This window comes from Coregonus clupeaformis, chromosome 30 (genome assembly GCF_020615455.1).
Source record: "Coregonus clupeaformis isolate EN_2021a chromosome 30, ASM2061545v1, whole genome shotgun sequence".
Taxonomy (NCBI): Eukaryota; Metazoa; Chordata; class Actinopteri; order Salmoniformes; family Salmonidae; genus Coregonus; species Coregonus clupeaformis.
Window position 1 is genome coordinate 38,821,801 of NC_059221.1, and position 17,644 is coordinate 38,839,444.

The window sequence follows — 17,644 nt, forward strand, 5'->3', positions numbered from 1 at the left end:
GTGTGAACAGTAAATTCAAGCACCAGTCACTCAAGCTCTTTGTTCCTAGAGGGAATATGACCCCTGGCTAAAAGAAGACCGAGGGAGAGACCGAGGGAGAGACTGAGGGAGAGGCCGAGGGAGAGGCCGAGGGAGAGGCCGAGGGAGAGGCCGAGGGAGAGGCCGAGGGAGAGGCCGAGGGAGAGGCCGAGGGAGAGACCGAGGGAGAGACCGAGGGAGAGACCGAGGGAGAGACCGAGGGAGAGGGAGTCATCAAGCTGTTCTGTTTTCCCATCAGTTCTTGAATATCTCTCTCTCCCCTTTTACTCTCCGAGATCTTGAATTGATAAAATTCAGAGGAACCTTGACTAACTTCCCATAAAATATTGTCTGACTGCGCCTGGAAAACAAGTTCATTGAAACCTTATGGCAATCCAAGTCCAATGTAATGTATAGGCCTACATCTGACTGACTGTGTCCCAAATGCCCCCCTCTTCTATATACAGGGCACCACAGGGCCCTGTTCAAAGTAGTGCACTACGTAGGAAATAGGGGGCCATTTGGGACGCGGACCGACTGTATTATAACGTTGTACCTACTTGCCAGCCAACGCGTTAAACTGTTATATTGTTAAGATTGAGTCATGTGTTGGAGGAAAGCAAAAGCCTCTGTCTCCTCATAACTCCCTCCTCCTCCTCTTCTCTCCCTCCTGCTTTACAAGGCTGTTTTCTCTCTCTCTCTCTCTCTCTCTCTCTCTCTCTCTCTCTCTCTCTCTCTCTCTCTGTCTGCTCATCCCTGGTGAATGGATTAAATGAAGTTACTAGATCTGACTGCTTAGGAGGGCAGGGCCTCCGAGACCTCTCTGCCAAGTCTCTGGCAGCGTCCCAAATGGCACCCTATTCCCTATATAGTGCACTACTTTAGACCTGGGGCCCATAGGGGTTCCGGTCAAAAGTAGTGTACTATGTAAGAAATAGGGTGCCATTTGGGACTCAAGCAAGACCCTCTCAGAAGCTTGGCTCAGTCATCCACGTCACCTTTTATGTTGTTTCAGCTAGAGCCGACTTATTTGTATTGCCGAGCAGCACTTTATTTTACTGTCTCTCTCTGACACACCTGGTGAGGAGCGTTGGCTCCCAACAGCTTGTTTATCTCCAGTGAGGTGGAATCAGGCAAAAGTAAACATCTTGGTGCATCAGCAGCACTGCTTTTTGTTAAGTCATTCATAAAAAATAAAAAAAAAGAGAATTATAAGGTACAGATACAGAATCTGTTAACCTTGATGGTTGACACACACACACACACACACAAACACACACAGGGAATAAAAGGACTGGTATTTGTCACTGCCACATGAGCACCAACCCAGGCACAAGTCTGTTGGATACTAGCCTTATGTGGCTACACTTCATGTTCATTTTGTGTCTGGGGAATTTCTTTATTATTGGAAATGTCAGTTGGTAAATGAGTCTTATATTTCTCTACTGCTTGTGTGTGTGTTTGCACTAGCCTCTATAATATATATATATATATTAGGGCTGTCAAATGATTAAAATTTTAAATCAAATTAATCAGAATTTTCAGTGGATTAATCATGATTAATCACTATTTGCAATTACACCTGAATCCTAACCATTTTTTTCAACCTTTCTTTACAAGCCTCCGCAAAATGACGCTCCTCAGTTTTTAATATAGTCACGCAAAGACTCAGTTCCCACGTGTCACTGATTAAATGTGCAGTTACTCCGAGGTAATTGTTGCTACCACTGATGTCCAATGGTCTCCTGTCAGGCGATATGATTTACTTGAGCCAAGACCTCTTTTCCTTTTTTCTTTTTCAGTTTTTCATAGAGCCGAGTCGTGGATTTTCTTCATAACTGTGGCTCTTGACGGTGGCTTATAGAATGAGTCTTGAGACGCCACTTGCAAAACATCAAGAAACCTGAGTCTTCTACAATGCTAATGAGCCTACAATCCTTTGCAATCCATTTTGCTATTGTGTTGGTCAAACTATCTAGAGGTTGATTTTGTTAATTGCCTGCAAACATTCAGCGTGGTCTGGCGCAAAACCACTTGCTGAATCTGACGGCCAGCAAACGCATGTTTGGGGTTGACATGGTACTTCAAGCTGAAACAGCTCCGGTGAAATTGGAAACTCCTTCTTACAAATCTTGCAAATAACCTTGTACTTGTTAACTGTACCATCATCATTCTTTTTATATTTGAATCTGGTCAATAGGCTCACCTTGCTCCATCTCGCCTCTAGCTCCCAACCACTTTCCTGACCTGAATAATTTGTCACACTGCGTATGCGTGAAATGCGTTAAAAAATTGACGTAATTAACAGCAAACAACTAATTAACGTCGTTAACGCGTTATTTTTGACAGCCCTAATATATATATATATATATATTTCCTGAATTCCACATGGAAATGTAACACGTCATATAATGTCACATTTTTGTAAAGCACAATCATGTTACCGATTCACATCCACTGAATTCAAACAACGGTACACAAAGTAACTTCTCACGGGGGAGGGGGGGGGGGACGAGACAAGGCACTGCATCCCGATGTAGTATAGAGCAGTTAGCTGCTCACTGCACAGGGAGAAGACATTGTGATGGGCTGTTGGAATGGCGAACAGAATCAAATAGACGTAGTCAGCTTCCCGGATAAATGCTAGGGCCTGTAGAATGTGGAGTGCTGTGCTTGTAACTGCATCGCTCGTCTCTCTTCATTACCTAACTCTTAAATGGTGGCCAACTTGACAGAGCCGTGCAATAAACAGAGGAGCTGTGAAATCCTGGAGGCCGACTTTTCAGCCGGCTGATAATGGGATCTCATAGCAGGGAGAGGGGGGGGGAGCGAGTGAGAGTGAGAGAGAGAGAGAGAGAGAGAGAGAGAGTCTTGCTCATTAGGCACCAAACAGAATAAAAGTGAAACAGCAGGGACTACCTGGACTTGACCAATAACAAATGCTTGTTTTCATTTTCCATTGGGAAACGTTTAAAACGTTTTGCTACGGTGCACCCTAATGAATACAACCCTGGTGGAACAGCCAATCCACATCAGCCAGGGGGCTCACAGCAGCATTTATCTCCACTCGTGTCACTGCTGTTTCAGGTCACATAAACCTGCATAAAAGGTTAATGTTCTTTCTACGTTTTCCCCACTGGTGTGAATTCTCACTTAAATGGCAAGATCTCTGTCACTCTGAATGGGCTGGAGAGACTCATTAACTCATTATGGACAAATGCAAATTAGAAAGAGAATCATTATCAGAAAGCTTCCACATCATCCCCTACATTACCCTCCATGCATTTTGCATCTCTCTCTCTCTTTCCTCTGCATGGTTTTAACACTGATCATTAATCAAACACCAGCATTGTAATTCCCTACTTAATGTCCCCACAACGCTCATTACTATAAATCTCAAGAGTAAACAAGCAGGCTGTGTGTGGATGGCAGATGTATTTCCAAGCCATATATGGTTTAATAACAATAGTTGATTGTATTAAATCCAGCCAGTCTTCTTATTCATTTTTTGCTGGGGCATAATGTGGAGATGTATTGCTGTGTGTAGCAGCGATAAGCTCGTCATCATTGGAGTACCTTACACGCAGCTAACATGTAAGTGAACGCTTGATCTTGCCCGGTAGGGATTCTACTTTACATGCTGGTGGTTGTGCTGTACGTCTTGCTTACCGATGCAGTTTTTATTTTATTTTTTATATAACACACCGTAATAAGTCATAATCACCCAACTATCAATCACCAACCGTCCCCATTGGCGTTCCTCGCCTCTCCTTTGTCCTCTCCGAACCCACCGGCGAGCAGTAGAATCCAGCCCATGTTTTTGTTTTGCTCGGGGTTTTATTGTTGGGGGGGGTATTCTCCTTAAACTAGTGTCTGGTTAAAGAAAGACTAGCTCAGCCATGTGGATGCGTCTGTTGAACAGCTGAAGGGGGGGATACAGCCTAGGCAGCCTACAGAGAGAGAGAGGGAACGTGGAATGTGTGCATATGAAAGGGGGAGCGGGGAGGAGGAGGAGGAGGAGGAGGGGGGAGAGCGCCTGTGTGTGGAAAAAGGAAGCAGAGCCTGTGAACGAAAGGCGAACTTACTGATTTCCTACCTTCCCGAACGAGAGCTCTCAATCTAACCGATATACTTTTGACGCGCAAGATATCAAGGAGCTACACCACAGCGAAAAGGGAAACGAAGGCAACCGTGTGTGTTTTTTTTTTTTCGGAAAAAGGCTGCCTCGACGATTTGTACGCGATTTACATGATCAAAGTGAGCCCAGGCCGTCTTTTGTTGAGGCAAGTGGCGGTTTGCCTGTGTAGCAGCTGAAGGATAAAGTGTCTACCTGATTGTTTCAACCCTCTGGTTTGTTGGACTTGGCCCAGGACACGGAGTTCATTCTGCAGGGTCATCCTTGGAGAGGATTTCGTTTGTGAAGTAGTTTGCGGCGGTTACTTTGGAGCCCTAGACTCATCAGACTGGCGGGTGAGTAGTTGAAGACCGAAGGGGAGGGGGGGATGGAGAGATGGAATGTCGGGACGAGTTAGGACATTAAAACACCAGTTACATTTGTCGTTGTTTTTTTTTTTTTACTACAAGTGTGGCTGTTTATGATATTACACTTACAGTAGTTGGAAGGGGGAGTGCGTGTGACCTAGAGTCAAAGGTTTTTGTCTGTTGTAGCGAGCTCAAAGTTGGCTGCATTGTTGTGAAACTTGGCTGTTCCACTGAGCACCCCGGAGAGTAATCCCAAACCTGCCCTTTTAACGGGGTTTAAACTGGTTCAGATTTAAAACCGAATACTTTCAGTCATAATGTGAAAATGGCTGAGTTTATCAGGTTTAGTAGCTAACAGATATGTAGGCTACTTTTTGAATTTTTATAGTTTTTCAACTAGCTACTTATCTTCAGTATTGAAGTTTCACAATCTAATTTGTATGTACACACTTTGTCTGTGATGTGTGAAAATCAAATAAAAACGATTACTGTAATCATCAAAACAAAGGGCCTCCCATTCTTTGGGGGGTAAGGGGAATTCCCTAACAGGCCTAACTGTTTATGGGAAGCTGAATATGACTTAGTTGTTGTTTACTGAAGGTCATTGAAAGCGGGCCAGAGGTAGGTTAATTGTATATCTGCTTCATCAGTTACATAATAAGATAATTACTTTATTATCCCCGTGGGGAAATGTGGTTTTCAGCTCTGTGTACATTTGAAACATATCATCAGGCATACAAATACAGATAATACATACAAGGATATAAAAGGTGGGATTCATAATGGTTTAACTGGTGAACATGGACCAGCACATTAGACTCCCTCTACATGGACCAGCACATTAGACTCCCTCTACATGGACCAGCACATTAGACTCCCTCTACATGGACCAGCACATTAGACTCTCTCTACATGGACCAGCACATTAGACTCTCTCTACATGGACCAGCACATTAGACTCCCTCTACATGGACCAGCACATTAGACTCTCTCTACATGGACCAGCACATTAGACTCTCTCTACATGGACCAGCACATTAGACTCCCTCTACATGGACCAGCACATTAGACTCTCTCTACATGGACCAGCACATTAGACTCTCTACATGGACCAGCACATTAGACTCTCTCTACACAGCAGCCCTCCCTCCCTCCCTCCCTCCCTCCCTCCCTCTACACAGCAGCCCTCCCTCCCTCCCTCCCTCTACACAGCAGCCCTCTCACAGCAGCCCCCTCCCCCTCCCTCTACACAGCAGCCCTCCCCTCCCCCTCCCTCTACACAGCAGCCCTCCCTCCCCCTCCCTCTACACAGCAGCCCTCCCTCCCTCCCCCCTCCCTCTACACAGCAGCCCTCCCTCCCCCTCCCCCCCTCTCCCTCTACACAGCAGCCCTCCCTCCCCCCTCCCCTCCCCCTCTCCCTCTACACAGCAGCCCTCCCTCCCCCTCCCTCTACACAGCAGCCCCTCCCTCCCCCCTCCCTCTACACAGCAGCCCTCCCCCTCCCTCCCTCCACACAGCAACCCTCCCTCCCCCCTCCCTCTACACAGCAGCCCTCCCTCCCCCTCTCCCTCTACACAGCAGCCCTCCCTCCCTCTCCCTCCCTCTACACAGCAGCCCTCCCTCCCCCCTCCCTCCCTCTACACAGCAGCCCTCCCTCCCCCTCCCTCCCTCTACACAGCAGCCCTCCCCCTCCCTCTACACAGCAGCCCTCCCCCCCTCCCTCTACACAGCAGCCCTCCCTCCTCCCTCTACACAGCAGCCCTCCCTCCCCTCCCTCCCCTCTACACAGCAGCCCTCCCCCTCCCTCTACACAGCAGCCCTCCCCCTCCCTCTACACAGCAGCCCTCCCCCTCCCTCTACAGCAGCCCTCCCCCCTCCCTCTACACAGCAGCCCTCCCCCCCCCTCTACACAGCAGCCCTCCCCCCTCCCTCTACACAGCAGCCCTCCCTCCCTCCCTCTACACAGCAGCCCTCCCCTCCCTCCCTCTACACAGCAGCCCTCCCTCTCCCTCCCTCACACAGCAGCCCTCCCTCCCCTCCCTCCCTCTACACAGCAGCCCCCCCTCCCTCTACACAGCAGCCCTCCTCCCCCTTCCCCTCTACACAGCAGCCCTCCCTCCCTCCCTCTACCCAGCAGCCCTCCCTCCCCCTCCCTCCAGAGGCTGTGACCTGTATAGCCCCAGCACATGCGGCTCTCCTCTCACTGTAGGGGAGAGAATTAAAAAAGCTAGAGGTGACTGTTGGTGGGGGTGGGGCCTGTCAGGTCTAGACAACAGTATCTGATGGGGGTGTGGCCTTGCCTGGGATTTGAACCAGAGTAGGTCACATCTAGACAACAGCATTAGTCTTTTTACTGTTATCTGGTGTGTAGTCATTAGTCCAAACAGTTGAAAATGGCAAACGTTTTGCAACGTTCAGGTATCGCTTCTAGTTTACTTCCTAGTGAACACACCCCTGGTGTTGGTCATTGTAGGTAGGGGGAAATGATTGAACATAGGATTTGAACAAAGGCCTACGTCAATGGATTTGAACCAGACAACAGCAGTATGTGTCTTGTCCTGTAGTAGATTGCAGACATCTTGTCTGATGGTTATGTATAGGCCAGGCCTACTATGAAGAGGAAGTGATTGTTGACTTGAAGCACTATAAAATGGGTCCATGTGACTGGGGTGCAGTCATTAGTTAGATCCACAGGATATTGAGATACTGACTATGCCTCGTAGTACAAAGATTTATTTGAGATCAGTTAGGCTATTATTAGACCCAAATCAATGAGGGGAAGTAGTAGAAATCACTAAGTCATTTGTTTTAAATGTAGTTTTTTTTTTGTGTGTGTGTGTCCAATATGAAGTCCAAATGTTAATAGTTAATCTAGTAGATGGTCTTGGCAGTGTATCCCCAGGCAACTGTGTTTCCTGTGGTACAGCAGTCCTATGGCCTGTCTGTCTGTCTGTCTGTCCCCTCTTAGCCTGTTAGCCTGTTAGCCTGTTAACTGAGCACTGACCTCTAGCAGCCTCATTCTAGCTTAATGATTCTGATGTGATTAATCCACTGGAGAGGGAGGAGGAGGAGAGCACCGAGTGCATCCGAAATGACACCCTTTTTTATTCCCTATATTACATTTTAGTCATTTAGCAGACGCTCTTATCCAGAGCGACTTACATGAGCAGTTAGGGTTAAGTGCCTTGCTCAAGGGCACATCAACAGATTTTTCACCTAGTCGGCTCGGGGATTAGAACCAGCGACCTTTCGGTGTTACTGGCACAACGCTCTTACCCACTAAGCTACCGGCCGCCCGCCCGCATTACTTTTGACCAGGGTCATCAAAAGCAGTGCACTATATAGGGTGTAATTTGGGGGGGGGGGGCACACCGCTTGGCTAACTAATGCTTAGCACCAGGGTTAGAGTCTCTAGAGGAAATGGATACAGGAAATCAAGATGACTCTTTACACTTCCTGTGTCGTATTTGGTCCGCTGTAACTATAGAATCGGGGGTAACTTAGTACATATTATATTTGTGACTTTATGGTGGTGGGATCTATCAAGTGTAAAATGTGGCCATGTTGTTCACTGTTACTAAGCTCCTAACCTTGAGTTCAAAGGTAACGTATATGACTGACAGAAATAACCCACAGTCCCTAGCGCCCTCCTCCTTTACTGCTCCACTACACTACCCTTGTGTACTAACTAGCTACTCCATTAGGACGATTGACCACTTCCTCTCTAATTCAATTGACTGTAGGGAAACTAACCGGATGAGGCCTGACCTCTGGGGACCACATGTAGGGTTCAAAATGGGTTTTCTTCTTAGACAGAAACCCAAGTGTTTTTTTTAAGACACGTTTTAGTTGTTATAGTCAGCTCTATGCTTTCCAGTGTGTGCGTTAAACGTTGTGATAATTGTCCATGTGGGTGGGAATGAAACTTGATGTATAATGTTAGTTTACACTATGCTGAGTTGTGTTCACATAGCAGACCTTCAGCTTAGTAAGCACTTTCACAGAAGTAACAAATCCTCTCATCATAACACTTTATATAACTAGCAGTCTAGCTAAAGACAAGGGACACTATAAAAGTATGGTATTCTACACACACACACACACAGAGAGAGAGAGACAGACACCACAGAGAAGGGTTTTTCTTAAAGTGGGTAATGTTAAAGGGGTGAAGGTGTAATACCTTGGCTCAGTAACTGGTGGGAGACAGGCAGCTGAAAGGTTGACCGGGTGTTTGAAGAAACGTTATTTAATCTGTTCGCTTCATGGCACACTTTGGGATTACATCATATTTGTTGTCCCCCCTCTCTCTCTCTCTCTCTTTTTTATTTATTTATTTTATTTTATTTATTTATCAAAGCTACAAACTGGGATTTCTAACTGACCCCTTACCACCCATTCCCTTTGTCTCTGTTTTCTGAATGTGGATGATGACGGTTGTCCAGTGGTTTCTCCTCACCAGTAGAAAGGACTCTCTCCCAGTCAGTCAGTGTCTCTGTATGATTTTGAACAGCATGACGTAACAGTTAAGGAATCAGAGAAAGGCCAGCTGTAATTGATGTGTGATGATGCTCATTCTGTTCCTTTTTAGTTTTTAGTTGTTTTTCCCATTTCACTCACTGGGTCATCTCTTGTCTGTTCTGTCAGTGGGTTTGGGTTAGCTGACATCTTGTTCTGGTCTGTGATTCGTGGCCTTCGTCCTGAGTGGCACCCTTTTACCTATAAAAGTGTACTACGTTTAGTGTTGTTTTTCTGGGTGATTTGAGAAGTTTTATTTGTACTTTCCATGACTGTGTTTTTGTATTTTAGTGTGTGTGTGTGTGTGTGTGTGGGGGGGGGTATAATGTATAATGTAGTGTGTGTGTATATTGCATTTGTAAAAGAGACCCAGGTCTCTGTCTTCCTTGTTAAAATAAAATAGTGAACGTTCAATTGCCAAAAACATTGACAACATGCCATTGTCTCTCTCAGGTCCACATTGCAGGATTTGTACGGTCATGGAAATCCTGGAAAAGTCATGGAATTTTAAAATTGTGTTTTCCAGGCCTGGAAAAGTATAACATCCGAAACATTTTGGAAAAGTCATGAAAATTCAATTGAATAATTTCTGTTAATGTAATTTATTTAGGCACAGTTTTGAAATATTTTATAAATCAAATAAAAATCAACGTATCAGCCTGGATGGGAATGACACTTTAGCGCGTCTGTTTGGGAGCTTCACCTGCATGGTGGGAGACGAGACAGTGGGCTGTTGCTCAAGGAGAGAGAGACAGTGGGCCGTTGCTCAAGGAGAGAGAGACAGTGGGCCGTTGCTCAAGGAGAGAGAGACAGTGGGCCGTTGCTCAAGGAGAGAGAGACAGTGGGCCGTTGCTCAAGGAGAGAGAGACAGTGGGCCGTTGCTCAAGGAGAGAGAGACAGTGGGCCGTTGCTCAAGGAGAGAGAGACAGTGGGCCGTTGCTCAAGGAGAGAGAGACAGTGGGCCGTTGCTCAAGGAGAGACGAGACAGTGGGCCGTTGCTCAAGGAGAGACGAGACAGTGGGCCGTTGCTCAAGGAGAGAGAGACAGTGGGCCGTTGCTCAAGGAGAGACGAGACAGTGGGCCGTTGCTCAAGGAGAGAGAGACAGTGGGCCGTTGCTCAAGGAGAGACGAGACAGTGGGCCGTTGCTCAAGGAGAGAGAGACAGTGGGCCGTTGCTCAAGGAGAGAGAGACAGTGGGCCGTTGCTCAAGGAGAGAGAGACAGTGGGCCGTTGCTCAAGGAGAGACGAGACAGTGGGCCGTTGCTCAAGGAGAGAGAGACAGTGGGCCGTTGCTCAAGGAGAGACGAGACAGTGGGCCGTTGCTCAAGGAAGGAGAGAGACAGTGGGCCGTTGCTCAAGGAGAGACGAGACAGTGGGCCGTTGCTCAAGGAGAGAGAGACAGTGGGCCGTTGCTCAAGGAGAGACGAGACAGTGGGCCGTTGCTCAAGGAGAGAGAGAGACAGTGGGCCGTTGCTCAAGGAGAGAGAGACAGTGGGCCGTTGCTCACAGGAGAGAGAGACAGTGGGCCGTTGCTCAAGGAGAGAGAGACAGTGGGCCGTTGCTCAAGGAGAGAGAGACGACAGTGGGCCGTTGCTCAAGGAGAGCGAGACAGTGGGCCGTTGCTCAAGGAGTGAGAGACAGTGGGCCGTTGCTCAAGGAGAGGGAGAGACAGTGGGCCGTTGCTCAAGGAGAGAGACAGTGGGCCGTTGCTCAAGGAGAGGGAGACAGTGGGCCGTTGCTCAAGGAGAGGGAGACAGTGGGCCGTTGCTCAAGGAGAGAGAGACAGTGGGCCGTTGCCAAGGAGAGAGAGACAGTGGGCCGTTGCTCAAGGAGAGGGAGAGACAGTGGGCCGTTGCTCAAGGAGAGGGAGACAGTGGGCCGTTGCTCAAGGAGAGGGAGACAGTGGGCCGTTGCTCAAGGAGAGAGAGACAGTGGGCCGTTGCTCAAGGAGAGGGGAGACAGTGGGCCGTTGCTCAAGGAGTGAGAGACAGTGGGCCGTTGCTCAAGGAGAGGGAGAGACAGTGGGCCGTTGCTCAAGGAGAGGGAGAGACAGTGGGCCGTTGCTCAAGGAGAGAGAGACAGTGGGCCGTTGCTCAAGGAGAGGGAGAGACAGTGGGCCGTTGCTCAAGGAGAGGGAGAGAGTCAGACGTTTCAGCAGGGTAGGCCTACCTACTAGCAATGTTCCCTCTAAGCTGCATGCTGTAGTCCGGGACCGTTAGTTAACACTATCAACGTTTCCCTCTACTGTGGCAATTGTGATCGAATCAACAAAGTATTAGCCACTTTCAATGCAACATACCGAAACTAAACGAACTATGCAAGAGATTTTGTTGTAGGCGGGAACGCATCGGAGTAGGATTCTATTGCATTGACAGGCACGACTCAGCCCCTACTCTACACAGACCGGTGCGCCATAACCAATCAGAGCTGCAGTAGGCCTATATGCAAATTACCATTGCCATATATGGATCTGTGCCATTTACTTTGTGAGTAGATGCGTTTGAATCACAGCGAGAGCTCCATGTAGCCAGGTGGGCACATGTTGTTCGTATCCTTTGCTAGTTAGTGAGTTATTAGCCCCGTTATAGATCATTTGTAGTCAGCAGTAGGGGAGGGATTGCTTCTTACAAGAGCACAAAACGTGTACATTTCTAGACATCTTTGAAAGGCAAGTCAGGTAAAGAGCTTTATTTTCTTCTTAAAGGGGAAGTGTTGTATTTTGAGACAGGCTTGAATAAGCTAAGGAGCCAATAGGCAGAGGGTAGCATACTTTGTCTGGTTCTCTGTATTAATGGTATGGGAATAATAATGTGTTTCTTATTTTGTAAAGTGGTTTCTTGCATCAAACAACACATTTCAATGTGTGGTGTTCAATGTAGGCCTCCTTGTCTGAGGAACAAGTGGATAAACAGGTTAATGTCAAGCCCTGCATGTTTTTGTTTTTTTAAGTCTCATGGAATATAGGCCTACATTGACCACCACACTGTTACTGTAGGCTGAATGCCAGAACAGCTACACTGCTCAAAAAAATAAAGGGAACACTTAAACAACACAATGTAACTCCAAGTCAATCACACTTCTGTGAAATCAAACTGTCCACTTAGGAAGCAACACTGATTGACAATAAATTGCACATGCTGTTGTGCAAATGTAATAGACAACAGGTGGAAATTATAGGCAATTAGCAAGACACCCCCAATAAAGAAGTGGTTCTGCAGGTGGTGACCACAGACCACTTCTCAGTTCCTATGCTTCCTGGCTGATGTTTTGGTCACTTTTGAATGCTGGCGGTGCTTTCACTCTAGTGGAAGCATGAGACAGAGTCTACAACCCACCCAAGTGGCTCAGGTAGTGCAGCTCATCCAGGATGGCACATCAATGCGAGCTGTGGCAAGAAGGTTTGCTGTGTCTGTCAGTGTACTGTCCAGAGCATGGAGGCGCTACCAGGAGACAGGCCAGTACATCAGGAGACGTGGAGGAGGCCGTAGGAGGGCAACAACCCAGCAGCAGGACCGCTACCTCCGCCTTTGTGCAAGGAGGAGCAGGAGGAGCACTGCCAGAGCCCTGCAAAATGACCTCCAGCAGGCCACAAATGTGCATGTGTCTGCTCAAACGGTCAGAAACAGACTCCATGAGGGTAGTATGAGGGCCCGACGTCCACAGGTGGGGGTTGTGCTTACAGCCCAACACCGTGCAGGACGTTGGCATTTGCCAGAGAACACCAAGATTGGCAATTCGCCACTGGCGCCCTGTGCTCTTCACAGATGAAAGCAGGTTCACACTGAGCACGTGACAGACGTGACAGAGTCTGGAGACGCCGTGGAGAACGTTCTGCTGCCTGCAACATCCTCCAGCATGACCGGTTTGGCGGTGGGTCAGTCATGTTGTGGGGTGGCATTTCTTTGGGGGGCCGCACAGTCCTCCATGTGCTCGCCAGAGGTAGCCTGACTTCCATTAGGTACCGAGATGAGATCCTCAGACCCCTTGTGAGACCATATGCTGGTGCGGTTGGCCCTGGGTTCCTCCTAATGCAAGACAATGCTAGACCTCATGTGGCTGGAGGTGTCAGCAGTTCCTGCAAGAGGAAGGCATTGATGCTATGGACTGCCCGCCTGCCTCAGACCTGAATCCAATTGAGCACATCTGGGACATCATGTCTCGCTCTCATCCACCAACGCCACGTTGCACCACAGACTGTCCAGGAGTTGGCGGATGCTTTAGTCCAGGTCTGGGAGGAGATCCCTCAGAGACCATCCACCACCTCATCAGGAGCATGCCCAGGCGTTGTAGGGAGGTCATACAGGCATGTGGAGGCCACACACACTACTGAGCCTCATTTTGACTTGTTTTGAGGACATTACATCAAAGTTGGATCAGCCTGTAGTGTGGTTTTCCACTTTAATTTTGAGGGTGACTCCAAATCCAGACCTCCATGGGTTGATACATTTGATTTCCATTGATAATTTTTGTGTGATTTTGTTGTCAGCACATTCAACTATGTAAAGAAAAAAGTATTTAATAAGATTATTTCATTCATTCAGATCTAGGATGTGTTTAAGTGTTCCCTTAATTTTTTTGAGCAGTGTATTTCCATGTTAAAATGTTATGGGATGCATTTTCTCCATAGATTTTTGATGGTAGTCCTACATTATGATCAAATAGCCACAGTAGCCTACTTGGCCAATGATGTCTGCTAAATGGCTTATTATCATATTATTATCATATTATTATTATTATTAAAACTGTAACTGAAAGTGGGTACAGCCTCAGTGTTCACAGTAAACATGCTGGAAGTTGCACAGAATTTTCACAACGTTCAAGTTTGCGCTCGGCAGACATGAAATTTGATCAGTGCCGGAAAAAAAAACGAGAGGGAACATTGTTTACAAGGTGTGATAAGTGTTCTACAGGGATGCTGGCCCCATGTTGACTCTCCAATGCTTCCCACAGATGTGTCAAGTTGGCTGGATGTCCTTTGGGTGGTGGACCATTCTTAATACACAGTGCGCTGGAAGTTGCACAGAATCTTCACAATGTTCAAGTTTGTGCTCAGCAGACCTAAAATTAGCTCAGTGCTGAAAAAGATTAGAGGGAACATTGCCTACTAGCCTATAAAATATGATAGAGAACAGACTAAAAACTAGGTAGCCAATTCAAAACATATATTGTAGCCTCTAGTTAACTGTTTGGCTATTATAGCATGTATTAATATACATACAAAGATTTACTTTTTTATGATTTCATTTAGACTATTCTTTTTGACGACACGAAGGATTCACTTCATTGTATTAGTTGGGATTCGGTTCAATCGCGGTGAATCAATTAATGTGAATTAAAATAACAATTTGTGAATCGCAAACAGTAATTTTGAAGAAAAAAACCAGATGTAGCCTTCCTTTTGGATTATGTGGCATTAAACACTTGTTTTGTAGAAACTTCCAGTTGGGGATCCAATGTATGTGACGTTTTACTTTGCAGGCCGACTAGCATCTATTGAGTTGTTAAGTAAACACTTCCAAGGTAGCTAAGATAAATATGACTAAACTAGAAAAGGTACATTTCCTGAAGGACATTTGTGGGCTTGCTTCAGCTGAATAAATGTTTTTGTAGTCTACTATAGCCGTTTGATCTTTGATATATTGAATGAGCAAATTATTTCAAAAGACATAAAACGTATTTGGTTGTAATGTTGCACTGTTTTACATTAAGGGTGGTCAAACATCCTCCCGGAGAGCTAATGGGTGGTCAACCATCCTCCAGGAGAGCTAATGGGTGGTCAACCATCCTCCAGGAGAGCTAATGGGTGGTCAACCATCCTCCCGGAGAGCTGATGGGTGGTCAACCATCCTCCAGGAGAGCTAATGGGTGTGCAGGCTTTTATTCCCCTCTAACGAACCACATTTTAGAAATGAGCTGCTCAACTGGACCTTGATAAACTGGTTCTGATGTTTTGAGCAGGGCTTGATCAAAAGCCTGCACACCCAGCAGCTCTCCAGTCTGAGGGCTGACCACATGTATTTTATACAGTAGCCTGTCAGGGATTGTACTCTGTGGGGGTTAAGTGCCTTGCTCAAGGACAGGACAGGAGATGGTACGTGGGATCAGAGGGCAGCCTCCGTGTTGATACCACATTACGCATACTTTTTTTTATACGTACATAGAGACGCGGCCAATTGTTGGTCATGGAAATCTGGTTAAAAGTCACGAAATTCCCATCTGTCAAAATGTGTATGAACCCTGACATGGGTAGACATCAATAGAAAGAGGAAATTACTATAAATAATAAAATATTTAAGTTGTGTATATTTTATTTAATGACTTTATTATTTTTCATTCCTTAAAGTCATCATCTCATCTCAGGCGGTAGCAGCCAGCCAGCCAGCCAGGCCACCATCTAACGTTATCTCTGCTCAGGCAGTAGCAGTCAGCCAGCCAGGCCACCATCTAACGTTATCTCTGCTCAGGCAGTAGCAGCCAGCCAACCATCTAACGTTATCTCTGCTCAGGCAGTAGCAGCCAGCCAGCCAACCATCTAACGTTATCTCTGCTCAGGCAGTAGCAGCCAGCCAGCCAACCATCTAACGTTATCTCTGCTCAGGCAGTAGCAGCCAGCCAGCCAGACCACCATCTAACGTTATCTCTGTGCTCCCCGTACTCTACTGTCTTTGAGGTAGGAGCATCCTAAGTATGCTGCAGCGCTGTCTGACTAAATAGTTTTACTAGTTCTTCAAACTACATAAGGCATACTTTCAAGACTGCTTATTACCATGTACTACAACTATCAAGTGCAATTGGAATGCTGACTACAGGAATGTCCACCAGAGCTGTTACCAGAGAATTGAATGTTCATTTCTCTACCATAAGCCGCCTCCAACGTCGTTTTAGAGAATTTGGCAGAATGTCCAACTGACCTCACAACCGCAGATCACGTGTAACCACGCCAGCCCAGGACCTCCTCATCTGGCTTCTTCACCTGCAGGATCGTCTGAGGAGAGGGGGGGTGGGGGGGGGGGCGTATTTCTGTCTGTAATAAAGCCCTTTTGTGGGGAAAAACCCATTCTGATTGGGTGGGCCTGGCTCCACTGCCCAGTGACGTGAAATCCATACATTAGGGCCTAATTATTTTTTTTCCAATTGACCGATTTCCTTCTATGAACTGTAACTCAGTAAAATCTTTGAAATTGTTGTGTTTTTGTTCAGTATAGTTGGTTAATAACCAGAAGAAGAAAAAAAACGACATTTTGCTTACTCGCTCAGCATTAACCAGTGCCCTGGTCAAAAGCAGTGCACTGTGTAGGTAATAGGGTGCCATTTGGGAAAGCCATAGATTCACTCTGTTGCATTTTCTTCCCACGCATTTGGGATGTAGCCTAATGATAATAGTCCCCATGATGTCATTTTAAAGATAGTAATACCAGAAGCCAATCTGCTTGGAGAGTTTACACCAGATATAGGGTTCTAAGGCTTTCACAGATTAAGGTCCAGACGGTTTACAGTTCAAAAGCAGTAGTTAATAATAGTTCAACACTGCTCCTGAAAAGGCTTTTTGAAGTCTTTTTGGAAATGTCCTTGTAAGAATTGCGAGGACAGGAAGAGGGTGGACTTTTCAAAAGATACGATTACTACCAGTGAGCAGGTTGTCTTTTTTCAGTTTTGTTGTCAGTTTGCATGTTCAGTTCATCTCTCTTGTAAATTCTCACAAAACAATCTCCTCAACCTAGACGTGTGGATGGAACTGTGTTTTCAGGTTTTTTGACTATCTGAATGTGGCTTACTCCATGGTCTTCACTCCCAGTGATTTAGTTCAGTTTGCAGGTAGTGCCCACGAACTAGCTACTCATCTCAGTCATCCATCTTGTCCACGTTTTACAACGGTCTCCACCCCCAGCATTCCACCTAGATGTGACTGTGGATCGTTTTCGTTGTCTGCCTGTCTGAATATAGCGTGCTCGGTCTTGGTCCTCAGTGCTCGTCACCCACAGGGATTGGCTATAGTTCAATGCTCCCACTCATCTCTCATCAAAACACTGGCTATCTATCCTTCTTGTTGATCCGGACGGAATATATTTACCTCAGACACAGCCAGAAGAGGGACTCGATACGAGACTGTGGGAAACATTTTAACAATGTATTGTGTCCACTGATGGGGGGGTAAGGTGTTAATTTATGGCTGTAATGACAAACTCAAGCACCTCTCCACTTGCATAGATAAACGATTAAGTTATGTTTAAATTAATAATAGATAAACGATTAAATAAATAATAGAGGGAAATTGGGGATAATTGAAATAAATAGACCTAGGCTATTTTCCCCTTAAAGGTTTAATCTGTGATATTTACAGCTGTTTTTTTAAACATTTAAATTCATGTTAGCCTAGTTTATATGGCCATTAATTCTTTTCAAATGCAGGAGTGTGCCTTTTTAAAGCAGCTGAGCCCATTGGAGGGCACTTTCACACATGTTAAGAGGGGACGTCTGGCCTTGTTAAGTCACTGCATGGTCATAAAGGGGAATGGCAGTGCCCACAGCCCACTTTCTCTGCCTTTACTCCTGCCACCTTTCTTACCGCCTGATCTGGTTTACTGCCTGTCTCTCTGCTCTGCCTGTCTCTCTGCTCTGCTCTGCCTGT

At 46.5% G+C, this 17,644-nt stretch overlaps 1 protein-coding gene across 5 annotated transcripts in view; it reads left to right on the plus strand.

The window, feature by feature from the left end:
• The window catches only part of LOC121546156 (arginine-glutamic acid dipeptide repeats protein-like), a 339,630-nt gene that overhangs the window by 83,765 nt on the left and 238,221 nt on the right, over nucleotides 1-17,644 (plus strand). For 3 of the 5 annotated variants that reach the window (XM_045209564.1, XM_041857205.2, XM_045209567.1), the window contains exon 1: nucleotides 4,025-4,488. The exons of the other annotated variants lie outside the window; for them this stretch is intronic. The gene's annotated coding sequence lies outside the window, so the exon portion shown is untranslated. Of the gene's footprint in view, nucleotides 1-4,024; nucleotides 4,489-17,644 lie in introns of those variants that run through there. 5 annotated transcript variants of the gene reach the window in all.